The following is a 20220-nucleotide window of genomic DNA, read 5'->3' as shown; positions in this document are numbered from 1 at the left end:
CTGTTTGCTATGCTTTCCTAGAATGCAAGCATCACATTGCTTATGTTTCCTAGGAATTGTAGGCAAACCAGCAACACCATTTTTCTTCAATAAGCGGAGAATGTCATAGTTTAAATGTCCAAATCTAGCATGCCATAATAAACTTGATGGAAGTGTACCTTCTTCATGATGAGAAATATATGAGAAATGTTGTGCATGAGCAGAGGTTCCTTGCAGTTTGAGAAGCCTTTCTTCTTATGTTCCCCTCATGACAAGTGAGTGGTCATATGCTTTTCTTACCTCAAGCTTGCCATCAAACATATGAATGGAGTGACCTTGCTGGCGGATGTGGACCAAGGACAACAAGTTTCTCTTGAGCTGTGGGAGATATAGAACATGATCCAAAAGAAAGTCTGGAAGACCAGGCAGTTTAAGCCTGATTGTGCCAAGCCCTGATTGCTTGATTTTTTACTGATCTGCAAAGTATACTGCTCCATCAACATTGTCAGTGAAATCTTCAAAAAAATCTTTCCTATGAGTCATATGACAGGTTGCTCCTGAATCAAGCAACCAATCATTTTTCGAAGAAGCAAGTGAAGCATTAAACAAATCTTCATTTACTCCAATGTTACATTGTGCCTCAATATAGTGAGCGGATTCAGGTGCTTTACCTTTGTCTGTATCATCAGTTTTACCTTTCTGCTAGTTTCTTTTCTGCTCAATTTTGTCCCATGGTAGCTTGCATGTAGAAGCATCATGTGATCCATTTCGTTTGCAGCTAATGCAATGCAGATCTGCTTTTTCTCCTTGAGAATGTCTGCCCCCCCTGCCTCTGAAGTATCTTCCTCTTCCTCTTCGTCCACCTCTTCCTCTTGTAGAATCTTGAGCAGGATGCTTTTCTTTATGAGCAAGGCAAACAGTCTCTTCAGAAGATTCAAGGACTGTCTTCTTTCCAAAGGCTTTCTCTCTTTCAGCAAACTTTTTCACAAGAGAGTCAAAGGTTATATCTTTAAGATTTCCATTTGCTTGTAAAGAATCAAGATAATTGGAGTAAGTAGGATAGAGTGCCTTGAGAAAAGCAATAAGAGGGATATCCAGCTCAACCTTAGTGGATTTGATATCATGCATTATGGATTTTACTTCAGATGCAAGAGCAAGAGGATCATTATTTTTTAGTTCAAGAGTGAAGAGTTTAATCATGAGCTGAACAACTTCAAGTGCAGAATGTGAGTCATAGAGTTCTTTGAGCTTTTGTAAAGCTTCAAAGGCAGTTGAATATGATGAAATATGGCGACTTACTTCTTCATTTACAGATGTTGTGATTAATGCTTATGCTTTGATGTTCTTGTTATCCCAAATGACGAGCTCTTTGTCTGATGTAGGTTGTACTGGGTCATTGTCTCCTTCTCCGACACACACTCCTTTCCACAACTCATTGAAGATGAGGGTGTGTTTTATCATCCGGGACCATTCAGGATAGTTCTCCTTGCCAGTGAGAACTATTCCTACCATAGAGATGATTGAATGCATTCTGTAAAAAAAAATACTTCTGCTGATAAAAAGAACTTTTGCTGATAAAAAGAACTTCTGCTGATAAAAAACTTTTGCTCTTAAAAAGAACTTCTGTTGATAAAAAACTTCCGCTCATAAAAAAAATTCTGCTGATATACAATGAAGTTGTACTCAAAAGGGCAACTCAAAAGATTTCAAATCCACAATGTAACCCCTATAAATCCATCATTGTATAAATTCACCTTACATAAACTTCATATAAGTTTCATATAAGTCCATCATATAACCCTCATAAAGCTTCACCTTATAAATCTCATAAAACTTCACCTATAAATATCATGGTCATGCGCATTCTTTGAACTGTAATTTACAGCAGTCAACTTCGGCAAAGCATTAAACCAAGTTATGGAGGCCAGCGCACAAAACTTATTTGAAATTCGAACTATTCAAAATGTATTGAAACCATTCACCACACCTTTTGATCATATACCATTCAGGCATGTCAAAAATACCATTGGAACTTATTTGAAACAGGCAGCAAGCGTATTTATTTGAAAAAATTCAAAATATATGTCAGCAGCATTCAAAACAGCACTCAAAAGGGCAACTCAATAGCAGCACTTATTTGAAAACAACAGCACCATTCCGCCAACCTTAAACGAGTACAGTGCTACACCATTGAGCCACAACGGCAACACTTATTTGAAAACAGCAGCATTTGTTTGAAAGCACCACGAACAAGGGAAGAGAGTACAAGATTGGAGACAGCATAGCATGGCTCACTAGATAAATATGTATATTTTAAAACAGTTTTTTTTTCTCACAAAAAAACAATGATTTTATTTTGATGAGGTGTTCTCACTGCTTCGTCTGAGGCAAGACTGCTTCCAGCGCCTTCCGCTGCTCAGGAGTAAAGGAATCTGGAAAATCTACAGAGAAATGAATATACAAATTACCTTTCGTAGAAGGCCGATGGTAAACCGGCATTCCTTCATCTTTAATAACCTTGAACTGACCCGGCTTGACAACTTCAGCCGCACTTGATTTGATAAGCAGTTGCCTACCATCCTGATGGGTTAATACAAATTGGAACCCACACAGTGCCTCCCTCAATAATAAGGTATGCTCAACAACAAGATCATCTCCCTTTTCCCGCGGCAACGCAAATTTCTTCTCCTGCAGTTTCTCTGATGAGAATAAGTGTGCAGCTTCAGGACTATGCAGGTCAGAGACAAGCGTTATGGACAAAGCGCAGTGGCAGAGGCAGATTATTTCATAATAGAAGGGAATAAAGCAGAGGCAGAGGGAGAGGTAAGGATAGAGGAGTTACAAGGCGCATAATAGCTAAAACAAGGAGCTGGCTCTGATACCATATGGAGGTTTGCCGTTACACCAAAACCCGCAGGTGTTGGTAAACATTACAAGCCAGTAACTAGGATCCCTAGGGTGGAAATTACGGATTCTATAGAGGTGCGATGATTCTTCCAACACCCCCCCCCCCCTCAAACGCAACTTGGGGGAATCGAACCTGGGTCCAAGCTCTGGTACCATGTCAGGCCAGGCAGTAACTCTCCAAAGGCAGAAAAACGGATTGATGTATTATTCCATAGGTAACCCATTTTTATATACAATAGGGAGTGATTGTTCAGTTCATCTCCCGATGACTGTTCACCTTCCGAATTTATTTAGTTACATAAAATTCCCAATCATGAAGATTAGGTGTCAACAAACTTCATCAGGATGAACACTTTCAAGTGTCTTTGTCAGCCACTTTGGGGGACCTTTCTCAGATGGTCCAGGCTGCTCCATTGATTGAGTTGGGACTGAGTCAAGATTGAGTCTCCCAATTCTATCAATTACATCACTTAAAGCATCATCCATTGTTGGAGTTTCATGCAGGGGAGAGTGTTCTTCAGAAGAATATTCCACATGTTGATCTAGTATAGGAATCCCCCCTTCAAGATGTGGAATCTGATTATCAAATTCTTGAAATGATTTTGCTTTTGCGAATCTATCCAAGCGATCAAGTTGCCGCTCAACAACATTGTCAGTTTTGGATGATTCAAGAAAAATTACATCTCTAGATACAAAAAACTTCTTATTTACTTCATCATAGAGGCAGTATGCTTTGGACGTGTTTGAATACCCTAGGAAGATACACTTACGACTTCTAGCACCAAGTTTGTTTCTATGCACCTTTGGTATCAAGGCATAACAGGTGGAACCAAAGGCCCTAAGATGCTTTACCGAAGGAACATGTCCATACCACATTTCATAAGGAGTCTTGTTTCTTATAGCATTAGATGGACATCTATTCTTTATATATGTAGCACATAGAACAGCATCAGCCCAAAACATTATCTTTACATTTTTGAAGAAAAGCATGGATCGTACCATATTTAAGATTGTTCTATTCATTCTTTCAGCTACACCATTCTGTTGGGGATTATAAGGCACAGTTGTTTGATGTTTTATCCCATGTTGGCGAAGATATTTTTCAAATTCATTTGATGTGTATTCTTTTCCATTATCAGTGCGAATAGACCCAATATGAGATTGTGCATCATTTTCAATCCATTTATGAAAATTCTTGAATGTTTGAAAAGCATCAGATTTGTTCTTCAATAAATAAACCCAACACATTCTGGTGTAGTCATCAATAAATGTCATGATATATTTATTTCCATTTGCAAAAGGAACAAGTATTGGACCACATAAATCTGAATGAATGAGTTCAAGCTTCCTATGCGCTCTTGAATGTGAATCATGAAAAGACTGTTTGCTATGCTTTCCTAGAATGCAAGCATCACATTGCTTAAGTTTCCTAGGAATTGTAGGCAAACCAGCAACACCATTTTTCTTCAATAAGTGGAGACTGTCATAGTTCAAATGTCCAAATCTAGCATGCCATAATAAACTTGATGGAAGTGTACCTTCTTCATGATGAGAATTGTATGAGAAATGTTGTGCATGAGCAGAGGTTCCTTGCAGTTTGAGAAGCCTTTCTTCTTTTATTCCCCTCATGACAAGTGAGTGATCAGATGCTTTTCTTACCTCAAGCTTGCCATCAAACATATGAATGGAGTGACCTTGCTGGCGGATGTGGACCAAGGACAGCAAGTTTCTCTTGAGCTGTGGGAGATATAGAACATGATGCAGAAGAAAGTCTGGAAGACCAGGCAGTTTAAGCCTGATTGTGCCAAGCCTTGATGGTTTGATTTTTGATTGATCTGCAAAGTATACTGCTCCATCAACATTATCAGTGAAATCTTCAAAAAAATCTTTTCTATGAGTCATGTGGTGGGTTGCTCCTGAATCAAGCAACCAATCATTTTTCCAAGAATCAAGTGAAGCATTAAATAGATCTTCATTTACTCCAATGTTACATTGTGTCACAACATAGTGAGCGGATTCAGGGGCTTTACCTTTGTCTGTATCATCAGCTTTACCTTTCCGTTGGTTTCTTTTCTGCTCAATTTTGTCCCATGGTAGCTTGCATGTAGAGGCATCATGTGATCCATTTCTTTTGCAGCGAATGCAGTGCAAATTTGCCTTTTCTCCTTGAGAATGTATGCCCCCCCTACCTCTGAAATATCTTTCTCTTCCTATTCGTCCACCTCTTCCTCTTATAGAATCTTGAGCAAGATGCTTTTCTTTATGAGCAAGGCACACAGTCTCTTCAAAAGATTCAAGGGTTGTCTTCTTTCCAAAAGCTTTCTCTCTTTCAGCAAACTTTTTCACAAGAGAGTCAAAGGTTATATCTTTGAGATTTCCATTAGCTTGCAATGACTCAAGATAATTGGAGTAAATAGGATAAAGTGCCTTGAGAAAAGCGATAAGAGGAATATCCAATTCAACCTTAGTAGATTTGATATCATGCATTATAGACTTTACTTCAGATGCAAGAGCAAGAGGATCATTATTTTGTAGTTCAAGAGTGAAGAGTTTAATCATGAGTTGAACAACTTCAAGTGCAGAATGTGAGTCATAGAGTTCTTTCAGCTTTTGTAAGGCTTCATAGGCAATTGAATATGACGAAATATGGCGACTCACCTCTTCATTTACAGATGCTGCGATTAATGCATAAGCTTTGTTATTCTTGTTTTCCCACATGACAAGCTCTTTGTCTGAGATAGGTTGCACTGGGTCATTGTCTCCTCCGACACACACTCCTTTCCACAGCTCATTGAAAATGAGGGTGTGTTTTATCATCTAGGACCATTCAGGATAGTTCTCCTTGCCAGTGAAAACTATTCCCACCATGGATATGATTGAATGCATTCTGTAAAAAAAATACTTCTGCTGATAGAAAAATACTTCTGGTATTAATGTATAAAATTGTACTTCTCGTGGAGAAAAAAGTGCAACTCTGGTGTAAAAATATTGCACTCTTATATATAGGACAAAGGTATTACCAATTCCTATATGGTGGAGATGATATCACTCACAACACAAAGCTTTAGAGAACCACATAACCTCGAGCTAGAAAACTCGTGCAACGTACCAAATAATACAATGTTCAAACAATACATATGGCTACATTAAAAAATACATATGGCTGCGTTCAACAAAATACATATGGCTGCATTCAAAACATATCTAACGCAGAGGTATCATGCTGTTATAACACCATTCAAAAGTACCATTCAAGGGAAGCGGCTTCCTATACAAAAATCCCCAATGCCCTCTCTTTTCTGTACATCACGAGGACATGAAATTAGTAAATTACACTTTCATATGCACGCCAACCCAAGATTGCAAACCAAACCAAAATATAACTTCAGCCACACTTTCCAGCTCTTACTTCGCCTTACTTTCTTACTTTCATCGGTCTCTAGATTCTCCATGCATCAGAGGCATACCATGTCATTCCAAAAGCAGTCAGCACATTTCCACGCATCAGCAGCATACGCATGAAAGTTCACAATCCAAAAGCAGTCAGCACATTTCCACGCATCTCAGGTTTTATAACCACGCATATCAGGTGTTATAACCACAATAATATGCGTATAACAGCGTTCAGGTATTATAATAATATGCGTATAACAGCGTTCAAATACCAAAACGATTTCTAATGCATACTCCAGCAATCACAAGACAAGATTTGAATGTTTAGTGGTGAGGATTCCACGCTCACCACACTAAGCGCCTCGCCCAAACTCAGAGATACAAACTGAAGACAGCATCGCACGAAGAACAGGCAGAGGAACATTTCAACTTGGAGCAGCGATTCATTCAGGTGAATGCACAGCGCTTCTGAAACGTTTATGAAACCATGACCGTTTCCATGTCAGGACAACTTGGACAGCGCTGGCAGTGTCAGGTAGAGGAGCGTTTGCAATGTCAGGTGCAGGTCTATATAAAAAGAATATGGCAGACAGGCAGAGGAGTTACAAGGAGCATGAGAGCTAAAAAAGGAGCTGGCTCTGATACCATGTCAGGCCAGGCAGTAACTCCATTAGGCAGAAAATAATTGACTATGTTATTCCATCAGGTAGGTCCTTATTATATACAGGAGGGAGAGACTATTCAGTTCGTCTCCCGATGACTATTCATATTCCTATCTATCTATTTACAATAATTCACCCAATCACAAGGATTAGGTGTCAACAATGTCGATCGGTTGTATGCAGCTTTAGGTGGTTATTGCAAGTTTCTAATCCAAAACTCCTTTGTGCTCTCCAAATATTTACCCAATAGATTCGTTCTAGCCAAAAAATGGTTTGAATTACAGGTCAACTTTAACAAGTGTGATGGATATCCCAAGGTGGCTCCTATTTTGGAGCATGTCACTTCCAATAACTCCTATTACAAATTATTTTGTCACATTCATGGCAATTGATGTTGTACCCCCATCCTTCATCATCCAAAGTATTATTGTCATTAATCCTTGAAGGATATGGAAGAAAATCCCCTCCCTGAAAGACGAAAAACTTGTTCAAATCTCTTCAACACCCTAATTCAAAAGGATTTCGCAAGTTGTACATTAACATCCTGTGACATTGCTTATTGTTGTAGGTTGCATACCTGACAAGTTGTGATATTGTCGCATGTTGCTCATTCACAGGGTGAGACACTTTTAATGAAGGTAAAAATAAAAAGTATGAGAAGATTCTAGAAAAGAAGCTTCATGAATGTCATCTCTTTTGAGCGGATTAGATATGCTCACATCCTTAACTTGTTGGATATAAACCTTCATCCCTTGTCCTCCTCCTATCCCTTTCCAACCCTATAAGTACACCCATCTCCCATTGAGATGGATAGTAAATCTCATAAAGGCTTTAGCTTTGGTGAAACTCTGCTGAAATATCAAACCTTTGATCTCAAGACTTTTGAAGGTAAGGCATTGAAATAAAGGACAACTAGAAGGGGACCTACAACATCAAGGCGGCTTTAGGTTGTAACCTCTTCTTTCTATATTAATATAGTTATATGTTCCTTTCCCACAAATTATTTTCTATCTGTTAAGAAATTTTTGGTATGCATTTCCTTGATCATGTATTTAAGTTTCATTAAATCATTTTTTGGATTATATGTGCTTTGATGGTTTGTTTGTTTGAGTTGTTTGCAGGTCTTTTCTTCAGGAGCATTGAGGGAACAGTTGGGAGCTAAAACATTTCAAACAACCAGTGAGGAAAACCTTGATTAAAAGGTATGAGTTCATCCCACCCTCATTTTCCATTAATGGCTTGATTGTGTTTCACTTAACGAAAGCTACATCTTCCTGCATGTTTTGTTCTAGATCTAGGTGCCAAATCTAAATAGATTGTTCTTATTTCCAAGAGGGATTTGTCCTCAAACAACTCCGACAACTATCTTTCATTAAAATATCATACTAACAAATGTACGCCAAATGATATGTCATAACAATGAATCTCTCACTAGGACTTAACCTTATCCACGGTGGATACATAGCATGCACGTTGTATTAGCATACCAGATTCGACAATTTATTTAAACTTGCCACATAGCCACCCTCACATGAAACATTACAAACAAAATCCGTTAAAAGTCATTATTTAAACTATATGCCCATTCAAACCATATAATTTTCAATATTCATGCCAATATAAATAAACTATATGTTCCGCGAACCATCTAGCCATATAAAAATGTTACATGGCGAGAAATATATTAATTGTGGAACACAATCCAGTGAAGAATTGTAGCACTTTATTAAATATGTGTGGTTATCATCAATTATGGAGAGCTAGAATTAAATATAATTCAATTCAAACACTTTTGAAATGGTTAACGTTAGTGATGATTTGAGTCACATTCCATCAAACAAACCTCATTGTTGTGTATTATATTGGACGTGCTTGTATTAAATCCATTTTAGTGCAAAGTAAATCTATCAAATTGATGTCATATAACTAAGTGCTTGCACTCCAATTGTATTGGACTTGATGATGTCTGCCATATGCCGATAAGTGATGTGCTCTAGGCGAGATTAGGATTGTGATCATCGCTATAATATCAATTTCAAGTTTGGGTGAGTTGATGACCCAGATGTCACCAACCACAAATATAGAAAACAAACTCATTGTATACGTTTAGAAAAAAAGCTCTATCATTAATGTCTTGTGGCAATTGGGAAGCTCTATGATTAATGTCTTGTGGCAATGGGGGATTAATAAACATGAACAACTATACACTCAATAGTGTATAACATGAAGTCAACTTTATACACTCAATAATATGAAGTCAACTTTATCCAACTCTGGGAAGCTAGCTCTTGGGGATTAATAAACATGAACAACTATACACTCAATAACATTAAGTCAACTTTATACACTCAATAACATGAAGTCAACTTTATCCAACTCTGGGAAGCTCTATGATTAATGTTAATGAAGTCAACTTTATCCAATTCTGGGAAGCTCTATGATTCATGTCTTATGGCAATTGGGGATTAATAAACATGAACAACTATACACTCAATAACATGAAGTCAACTTTATCCAACCCTTTATCAAACTTATGTATATAACATAACTGCAACCTTTTCCCTTTATCAAACTTATGTATATAACATAACTGCAACCTTTTTCTTTTTCATTTTAAAAGAAACAAAGATTCCAACTTATATAACATAACGGCAACCTTTTTCATTTTCATTTTAAAAGAAACAAAGATTCCATAGATGTCACCAACAACATATATAGAAAACAAATCCATTGTATACGTTTAGAAAACAAGCTCTATGATTAATTTCTTATGGAAATTGGGGATTAATAAACTTGAACTATACACTCAATAACATGAAGTCAACTTTGTCGACCCCTTTATCAAACTTATATAGCATAACTACAACTTGGGGCTCTAGCATGCAAAGGCAAAATTCAAGTTGTTATATTGTTTAAAATTCTTTTAATTCTTTGTTTTCAAGAGAGAAGTTTTAGATGTTCACAATGGTTTGATTTTTTTCCAACTAAGTGTGTCAATGGGATGTGTTAAATTTTCATAGGGCGACATTGTTCTTTGCTATGATAATTGCATTTCATCATTAATATATTAAGTTCACCCCATATCATCATTACATTATTCAGATCTACACCATTATACATCAACATATGCAATTATATAGAGAGAAACAACATGACCATCATCATTAATGCAACAGAACATGAAAGGAACAGTAGAATAAAATCATGCACACACATAGAGACACCAGGATTGGTCCAAGACCAAGGAAAAACCCACTATGGGGAAAACCCTTGCAAATATTCTTCTTCTTAGATCGTCATCAAATGATGCAGCAAAAGAGATTACAATGATCCATAATTTTATCTATGCAACAAAATAATAATGATATCTATGAAACAGATCTAATCACACTAGGAATCAGAATCGTCATACTGATGGTTGAAATGTGTTATCATAAACTGATGTTAACTATTGTATATTGTTGTCATTATGTGGAACATTGTTGAGCATTGTTGCCATTGTCAATGAGCCCAATACATATGTTTGTGGTCAATACTAATAAATCATATCTACATGTCTACAGATCTATATAACAGTAAAGAGAAACCCAGATCTACCAGATCATTGAAGTCAATTGAAGTCAAGATGTCAAACCCTAAATCTGAACTCGAGTCACTCTCATCAAAGTTGTTTGTGTGTGACTGAAACTCACTAGTCGCTCTCTCGGATATTATGTGAGGGTGACTATGACTTCTTGGTCGTTCCCTAGAAGACTTTGTGTGTGTGAACGAGGTGCAACACACCTAAAACCCTTTGTCGCTTCCTTGAAGTTACTGTGCATGCGATCGGGACAGCTCGATCGCTCTTAGGACCACTCTGTGCGAGCGACCGAGGACCGATACCACCAAATCTGCCTTTGAAGCCATAGTTGCTCCCATAAGCCTCTGTGCTAGCATCCAAGGGTCTATAATCGCTCTCATAGGCTTATGTGCCAATGTTCAGGGACCAAAATGCCCTATTCTGTGCCAACGACCAAGGGTCTATAGTCACTCTCATAAGCTTATGTGCCAGGGTCCAAGGAACAAAATTCCTTGTTCTATGCCAATGACCGAGATCCATAATACCCTAACCTAGAGAGAACCTTTCGTGTATGATTCCGGATCCTTGATTGAACTCCTTTCGTCGAACTTGTGCGAACAAAGACAAAAGAGAAGAGAAGATGTGTCCAAATGATATTGAGGTCTCTTCTATTTATAGGCTTTCCGGAGGGTTCACTTGGGGTTAAGACTGACCCAAGCAGTTTCTCAAGTGGTTAAAACCGACCCATTTCATAATACAAAATAATTCATAATTCAACTTCCGCTTGACCAAATTGGGTGATATTTAGGTCGATTTTGGTCCTCTTGAAAAGAGGAATCCAATGTAATCATTATCTCAGTCATTTGAGTTGTCCAAGGTGGAATTTTTACCGCAATTACAAAAATTAACACTCCCTCTCAACTACGGAGAATTCCACTTGCCAATATTTGTCGACCGAAAAATATATTATCACAGATCATATCTGTCACGTAGTCATTGTGTCATGTCCATCACAAATCATCATTGTACATCTCGAACTATCCTTTACTTATTCTTGCTTATCTCTTGATTGTTCCTACTCGTATGTCGAACATTCTCAGATCTAGAAGAAGAAGAATTTGATACCGGAGGGGAGCTCAAACTACCACCCTCTATCCATCAGGTTGTTATCTGGAATGTTACCATAGATCGTCATTGGAGAGAATATCATCATGGAGAACATCTCCACCTGGAATCACATGGGGGAGTAATAGCTTCCACCCATACCGAGCAATAGGATAACTCATCACACAGTGAATTAAACGCTCGACCCTGGATCACACAGGGGAGTAAACACTTGACCCTGGAATTTCATCGAGGAGCTTTACCCTCAACCCGAAATCATATCGGGTTATCTCAACCTATCCTATTACCTACCGATCTTCCCATCGATGACCTAGAATAGTCGTGTGGTAGAACACCTGCATCATAATCGCCTTGGATTGTACACCCACAAGTACACTCTCAACTCATTGGCCAGACAAGGAGCGGTACTCCCAACAAGCCCGGATTGTGGGTATGATGCCAACTGGGGTATACTTTGCAAATACCAAGATAGGGTGAGCTACTACTCCAACCATATGGGTAACAAATAAGGGTAACGCCCTATTTTCCAAAGTTCCCTCAACCCCAGGATCCCTCTATCTTGATTCCTCACCTTGGGAGTTCAAAAAGAGTAGGAAGAGTTGGCTAAGTGTCCTCGATCAACATTCCCCCTCATCCGAAGGGGATGCTCTCTGAAATCCAAGAACTTTCTCTTTGGTAATGCCTTTGTGAGAATATATTCAATTTGCTTGTCTCAATAACAATTCTTTCCTGTTCATACAGAACATCAAACCAAATAGCATGTTAGATCATATATAATCATATAAATCAGAAAAGGATACCATAATCATCCTCCCTCTCAAGGAGGTGCCAACCACAAGCTTGAGCTTGTTTCAAACAGTTGCATTGTCTCAATATGTGAGAGTATCTCGATCCCAACTATATATATATATATATATATATATATATATATATATATATATATATATATATAACCATGTCATATCTAGATCATGCTCAAACATCTCCCTAAGGAGTTTCTATATCCTTCTTCATAGCTAGCCATGCTAGCAACATCATAATCAACCTCAGTCATGCTATGGACTTCTCATCCAAGATATCATGGTAGATCTCATACTAAAGCAGCATCCAAATGTGCTTATCAACAATAATCTCAAATATCAGCAATACATCTATGCAAACACATACCATAGGAGAAATATCTCATTCTAAAAATATAATACCTCATGCAGATATTTCAAATCATGTTCGGGGGCAACTCTATGTGAGTGAAGTAGCTCAATCATGAATTTATTCAGGATCTATGCACACCATATATATACAAATGCTTGTTCAAAAACATAATCAAAAATACTTCAATCAGTTGTCGGATGCCATGCCAAGTTAAACAACATCTTTGAACTTCCAACCAGAGTATCAAGGATTTACAAAAACATTTTCCAATAGCTTTGCAATATGGAATTTCTTTCCAAAATTCCAGAAATCAATTCATCATGCCATGATACATCAATGCGGGCTTCAGGAGCCATCTCCCTTTGATTTAGATCATCAGAGGCTCATCACCTGTCACAAGTATATCATCAAGGTATAAAGTCAAAGCCATAATCAATATCAAAGTCATACATTGCAACTCATCATCCTGACTTCATCATATAACTGTCACATATAGACATATTTGGATTGCAATGCTCTAAGCATAATGCCTTCATAAGCCATCATAATCAGCCTTACATAAATTAATGTTGTACCATCACAACAACAAATTCATCTCATCATAGTTTAGAAGCCAGATTACGACCATTATCAAAGTTATCATTATCGTAGTATTAATACTCTCAAACCTAAGACAGGTAGTGCTCATATCAAGTCTGAATTTGATTGTGTAATATAAGTCTGAGGCTTCATCAATTCATTCTCATAACATAAGTCATTCATAATCACAATTATCATTATTTCAACCATTGTGCTAAGAACAAGGAGGCCAATATCTAAATACCCACATAAGTCATCATGCCCACATAACATTGATATCACGACAAACCAAAAATCGTCAAATCAGATCACTAGACATCAGGTCAAGTCCAAATTGTTATTGTAGAGAGATCTATAGTCAAAGCACATCTCAATCATCAATTCAAAGTTATTGTCAAGCATCATGTCAAAACACTTTTCATATATACCAGTAATTCCAAATCATGCCAACCTCTTGTAGCACAAACATAGTGACATATCTATATGTATGTCTTGGTCACCTGCAAACACAAGTTCAGTTTGCATGTTTGTGTTATGGAAAATATTCAAGCTTTTCTTGCTAGAAGATCTTGTTGTTATCTGCAATACATCTATGGTACTGACATCTTCTAGGTGACCATCTAATTTCATGCACAATACTTCATTATATGATCAGCAATTTAACTCAACAATTTCATAAATCAGTTAACAATGGTCAGATATGTTAGAGACACTTTGATTCAAAATTCAAACAACTTCAGAAAGCTTTAGATGATGGTAAACAACAGTCAAACCTTTGGTTTCTCCCATCAGGTTAGCATGAGAGTGACTTTAGCTGCCTGGTCATTGTCTAGGCCTTAGCATGCGTGCGTCCAGGGACAAGATCTCCTAGATTTGTGACTGCGTCTGGAGCAAAAACCCTAATTTTTGTATAGGATTTAGATCTAAGACTCAGCTGCAAATCAATAATGTCAGATGCACATAAATCATACTTTATAAACATAGAATACAAATAGTAATAAGGCTAAGAATCTTGAGAAGAGATTCTCCCTCTAACTGGGGATTTGCATCATTCATCTTCATTCATGTAAGCAACATGTCTCTACTAGAGTCATGCAACAGTAGATCTGTTAGATCATAAACATATGGCTATCAACATCATGACATCAATCTTTCATCAAAGGTTTAGACTCAAAGTAGCAGATAGATATCAAACACAATAGCAATTTTTATCAAGTCACCCCATCAAGTTAGGATATTTGGTTTAACCACAACCATAGTTAGTAATAGATCTACTTATCAATCTTACACTTATACTTCTCACATCAAGGTTCCATGCTCTTCATGACCAATGAAATCAGGTTAGTTCATTCAAATAAAGCTTTATCAAAACAGCAAGAGTGTTAATCATGCTTATCACAAGTATTACTAGCAGAGTCATGTATAGGAGTCAATGAACTATCCTTCTATATGGAATCCATCATGACAAGTATGAAGAGTATTATTTACTGGAGTCAAGGTGTTATCCTTCATTATAGGATCAAGATATCCAACAGATAGATCACAGATGTTAGCCAAACATAAAGTGTACCAATGTATCAACATTAGATAGCCTTATACAATTCAAGAAGATCAGAATGTTCAATACCAAGTGCATAATTTCATCATAGGAAACATAGATCCAAGTTTCTTTCATGTACATGTATGACCCATTAAAAAATAGAGACATTCTCATCATACCTTAGGGCTTACCGTGTCAATAGCTAAAACATATTATGCATACCTTGTGGTGTTACATGTGCACCTTTTCATTAGACATAGGCCGCTTGAAGCACTTTGCCATCTTTTCATCAAGTACCTCTTTGTCTCTTTCCATATTAACATCTCAAAATGATCCTTGAGAAGGATCTATTCATCACATCTCATCAAGGAGGTTAGAAACATCCATATACTCAAATACATATGCAGGAAGTACAAGCAATAAACATAATCATCAAATCTATAAGTTTAACAAGTAAGAAGCATCATAAGTCAAGAAATACTTACCTTCAATGAGGTGATCCTCTCCCTCTTGAACCAATATTCAAGAGCCATCAATGTCCACAGTCCATATACCAATGTTGTCTTCAAGTATCCAACCAGATCTGTTAGGGATTATCCTATCTAGGGCTTTATCGAATCTTTGTCAAGTGCTTGAGCATCTTTACTTAGACCATGCTAGAGTTTTATATATCTAATCTCAAGCCTTTGCCATAAACCAGGTTTTTCTCTCCAACCCTAACCTCATATAATCCATCAAACCCTAATCATCAAGATGCTTAGGGTTATCTTCAAACCCTAGAATTCTTTTAGGTCTCCACCATCCTCTTCTTGCTTCCATCAATGATGTCATCATCAGGGTGATCTTCATGACTTTTCTTCAACCCAGCTTCGATACCGTGTTAAATTTTAATAGGGTGACATTGTTCTTTGTTATGATAATTGTGTTTTATCATTAATCCATTAAGTTCACCCCATATCATCATTGCATTATTCATGTCTACACCATTATACATCAGCGTATGCAATTATATAGAAAGAAACAACATCACCATCATCATCAATGCAGTGGAACATAAAAGGAACAGTAGAAGAAAAGCATGCGCATGCATAAAGACACCAGGATTGGTCCAAGGCTAGGGAAAAACCCACTATGGGGAAAACCCTTGCAAATCTTCTTCTTCTTAGATCATCATCAAATGATGCAGCAAAAGAGAGTACAATGATCCATAACTTTATCTATGCAGCAAAACAATAATGATATCTATGAAATAGATCTAATCATGCTAGGAATCAGAATCATCATACTGATGGTTGTAATGTGTTGTCACAAACTGATGTCAACTGTTGTATATTGTTGTCATTGTGTCGAACACTGTTGAGCATTGTTGTCACTATCAATGAGCCCAATACATATGTTTGCAGCGGATACTAACAAATCAGATCTACATATCTATATAACAGTAGAGAGAAACCCAGATCTACTAGATCACTGAAGTCAAGATGTCAATCCCTAGATCTGAACTCGAGTCGCTCTCATCAAAACTATCGGTGTGCAACCAAAACTCCCTGGTCACTCTCTCGGATATTGTTTGAGGGCAACTATGATTGCTTGGTCACTCTCTGGAAGACTCTATGCATGCGACTAGGGTGCAACACACCTGAAACCCTTGGTCGCTTCCTTGAAGTTATTGTGCATGCGACCGAGATAGTTTGGTCGCTCTCATGACCACTCTTTGTGAGCGACTTGGGACCAATACCTCCAGATCTGCCTCTGAAGCCATAGTCGCTCCCATAAGCCTCTGTGCCAGCGTCCAAGGGTCTATAGTCACTCTCATAGGCTTATGTGCCAACATCCAAGGACCAGAATGCCATGTTTTGTGCCAGCGATCGAGATCCAGAAGACCCTAACCCAGAGCGAACCTTTCGCCTATGATTTCGGACCCTTGAGCGAACTCCTTCCGTCAAACTTGTGTGAACCAAGACAAAATAGAAGAGAAGATGTGTCCAAATGATCTTGAAGTCTCTTCGATTTATAGGCTTTCCTGAGGGTTCACTTAGGGTTAAGACTGACCCAAGCAGTTACTCAAGTGGTTAGAGCTGACCCATTTCATAATACAAAATAATTCATAATTCAACTTCCACTTGACCAAATTGGGTGATCTTTAGGTCAATTTTGGTCCTCATGAAAAGAGGAATCCAATGCAATCATTATCTCAGTGGTTTGAGCTGTCCAAGGTGGAATTTTTACCGCAGTTGCAAAAATTAATAAGATGATTATGAAATGGTAGTTGTAGAAGTTAAAAAGCCAAGTTTAATATATGTTTCTATGGATTCTTCCATTAATGATGATGAAATACAGTAAGAGGAACGATAAATCAGTCATACAAAATTGATGAACAAGGGACCTTGTAAGTCTGTATCCTCACAATAGTTCAAGAATAGTGCAGTCAAATATGATTGCAGCAAGACTAATCTTTAATTCAAGCAAAAAACTGACCTTTCTCATAATCAAACACACATCATGAATTCATATTTTATTTTTCAAGAAATTCATTTATTTGTTCTTGTTTGGATAACAAGGTTAATCATGATCTAATTGAACTAAAGATCATGGTGTTTCAACGGGCAAATTTTAATAATTTTGGATCTTATACTTTCATGTTCAATACCATTGAAGTGCCATGTTTGAAGGTCAGACCAATAGCCTCCTTTGGTTTCTTCTATGGCAAGTACATCAAAGCATCTTTCCAACTTATGAGATTTCATGATTGGTTGCACTAGAGGATTGACCATGTTGATCTTTCTCATCTAATTGACCAATGAGTTGCACAGCCACATTAGTCATTCAAGTATTTTGATTGGTCATCTCAACATTGGTAAACCTCCAATGAACAAGGGATAAACATACAAAGGAGATGAAAATCTGCATTATCCTTTTTACATTTCAGCATTGTTCTTTTTGTATGTTTTAGAACAGCAAGTGGCATTATTTACTTTACAGATTTTCCCTCCCTTTCAATTGATTTCACATCCTAGTTTGTAGTGCAATGTGTTTCCTTCCTTTATATCAACCTTTACTCATATTCCTTTATGTAATAAAAGCCTCTTAAGAGGTTTATTTCATATTTCATTGTGTACATGCTTTATTAGTATTAGTTTTTTTAGTCAACCTCCAAGTATCATGTTACAAATTCATCTAATACTTCCTTGTGCTAATCTTTAGGCCACCCCTAGATGAGAATGTCACCTTTTACATCATGTGATAATTGTGCTTGATAGGTGGATAGTGATTAAGAGACTTGAATCATATTATGGTCATCTCTTCAATTTGCATTAAGCCATTACCTTGAGCCAGTGAGTCATCCAACCTTAGGGATGTGAAAAAATTGCTTCTACTTATTGAGTTCTACTTGATGCAGAGGCAAACGTTTTCATCAGTCTTCCTCTTGGCAAATCATTCACCATTGAATCTGACATAGTATTTGAGGAGTAATCCAGAAACTTGAGCACCTTGATAGTCATTAGCCTCATTGGTAGTCATCTCGCATTCACCAAGATTAATCACCATTGAGCCTTAATTGGATAATCCTTGTTAGTGTTAGGACTCCAATTGATTATTCGCATTGGCATGTTGTACTCATACCTTTAGGGCCGATTAGCCTAATTTGTGGGTTTCGTTAAGCCTAGCGAGTGTTTTCCTCATTGACATATGACCAAATGGCTCTCCCCCATGTTTCAGCGTCAACGCATTTTCCAATGGGAGAGGTGTACATGATGGATGAATTGTAGGTAGCAGTTGAAGGTAGGCATGTATGGGTAAGCCCTTTTAGTGGTTTAGCTTAGGCACATTCATATTGACTCCATTTCCTACTAAACAAGCACGTTGGTATACAAAATAGATTTTTGTAGGGATCACCATTTACAGTGATATGTGAAAAAATTATGAAGTTCTCAACCTCTCAAGGGATCTTGTCCCCTTGAGTTGTCATTGTTGACCCTTAGATTTTCCCTTCACATGCTAGAGAGTTAAGAGCCAACCAATTTTCATCAAACTAGTGTTTAGAGTCAACTCTCAAAGTTTGCTTTTAGAGTCAACTTCCACACAAGTCAAATATGGTTCTCATAAAGACCAAATGCATGAATTCTTAATCATTTGAGCCTAGTCCAAAGTGAGAGACATTTAGAGACTTTCATATCAAAGGGGGCAGCATATTTGAGATCCTTGCAAGCTCATGATTCTGATAATCTATTTATAAACATGTGAGACACTGTTATTTTTAGCTAAAGTTTTAGAGCTCGCATGGTGATTCTATTCAAATTCCTTGTGAATATCAAATCCAATGAACCCAATTTTGTTGACATGCAAGGATTTCCTATTTTTATTAGTACATATTTTAAGTGATATATTTAGCATGGTTCCCCTAGTAGTTCCACACCATATAAAGTGACAAGTGGTAATACGTGGATGCACTATGTGGCAATGCCATCACAGTGATGCAGCAAATTTGCCATTTCTTCTCAAGACACCTTATTGAATTAGGGTTCACTCACCTTGAATTCCATTCAATTGAGTTTAGATCACTTCAATCCAATTTAGTTTGTTTCACTTTAATTCGGTTCAATGTGCATGAACAAGAGACTACCTTGATGGATTCAAGTGAGTTATCATTGGTTAAGTGGAGAGAGTGCATGGCTCTTGTCCACTTTGCTCCACCTCACTCCAAATGTAAGGAGAGGAGAGGGTCAAACTATTGTGCATGGCCTTTTCTCTCTCTCTCCACCACACTCCACTAGAGATAATGCATAAGTTTAACTCCAGATCACCTCCCTTCTATATCACAAGGTTCGTCGAACTTTAACCTTGAGGTTTGAATTTTGGTGAACCCTAAAACAATTTTGAGATTCGGCAAACCTCATAGCCATTGACCAAGTCCAAACTCATAACCTCATGTCACAACTCAAGCTTGTAATTTACCCTTGCAGTTTCCATGTCCGTGATAACATTTTGATGTTCATTTCTTACTATTTTATCCTATAATTCATTATATATACACACACACACACACACACAAAACCTAATGGTGAACCTCATCAAAAAATTCAAACTCAAACCGAACATAATCCTTGTCGAACCCGAACTCAAACCCAAACCATGGACATTGCCTCTCTTCATTCCTATCTAGGTGCTTGGGAGAGTTTGGTTTGAATTAGTTTCAGTTGACTCTAGTCCTCGCTTCTAACCAGAAGAATTGGTTAGATGCATGAAATGTCTTTCACTTCACCTCACCTCATCATGACTTGAGCTAAGGCATATTGTATGGCTTGACATCTCCTTTACAATGA

Source organism: Pinus tabuliformis, chromosome X, assembly GCF_031772625.1.
Source record: "Pinus tabuliformis cultivar Carrire ecotype Pingquan chromosome X, CPIR1, whole genome shotgun sequence".
Classification (NCBI taxonomy): Eukaryota; Viridiplantae; Streptophyta; class Pinopsida; order Pinales; family Pinaceae; genus Pinus; species Pinus tabuliformis.
Note: the sequence above shows the minus strand (reverse complement) of the source record.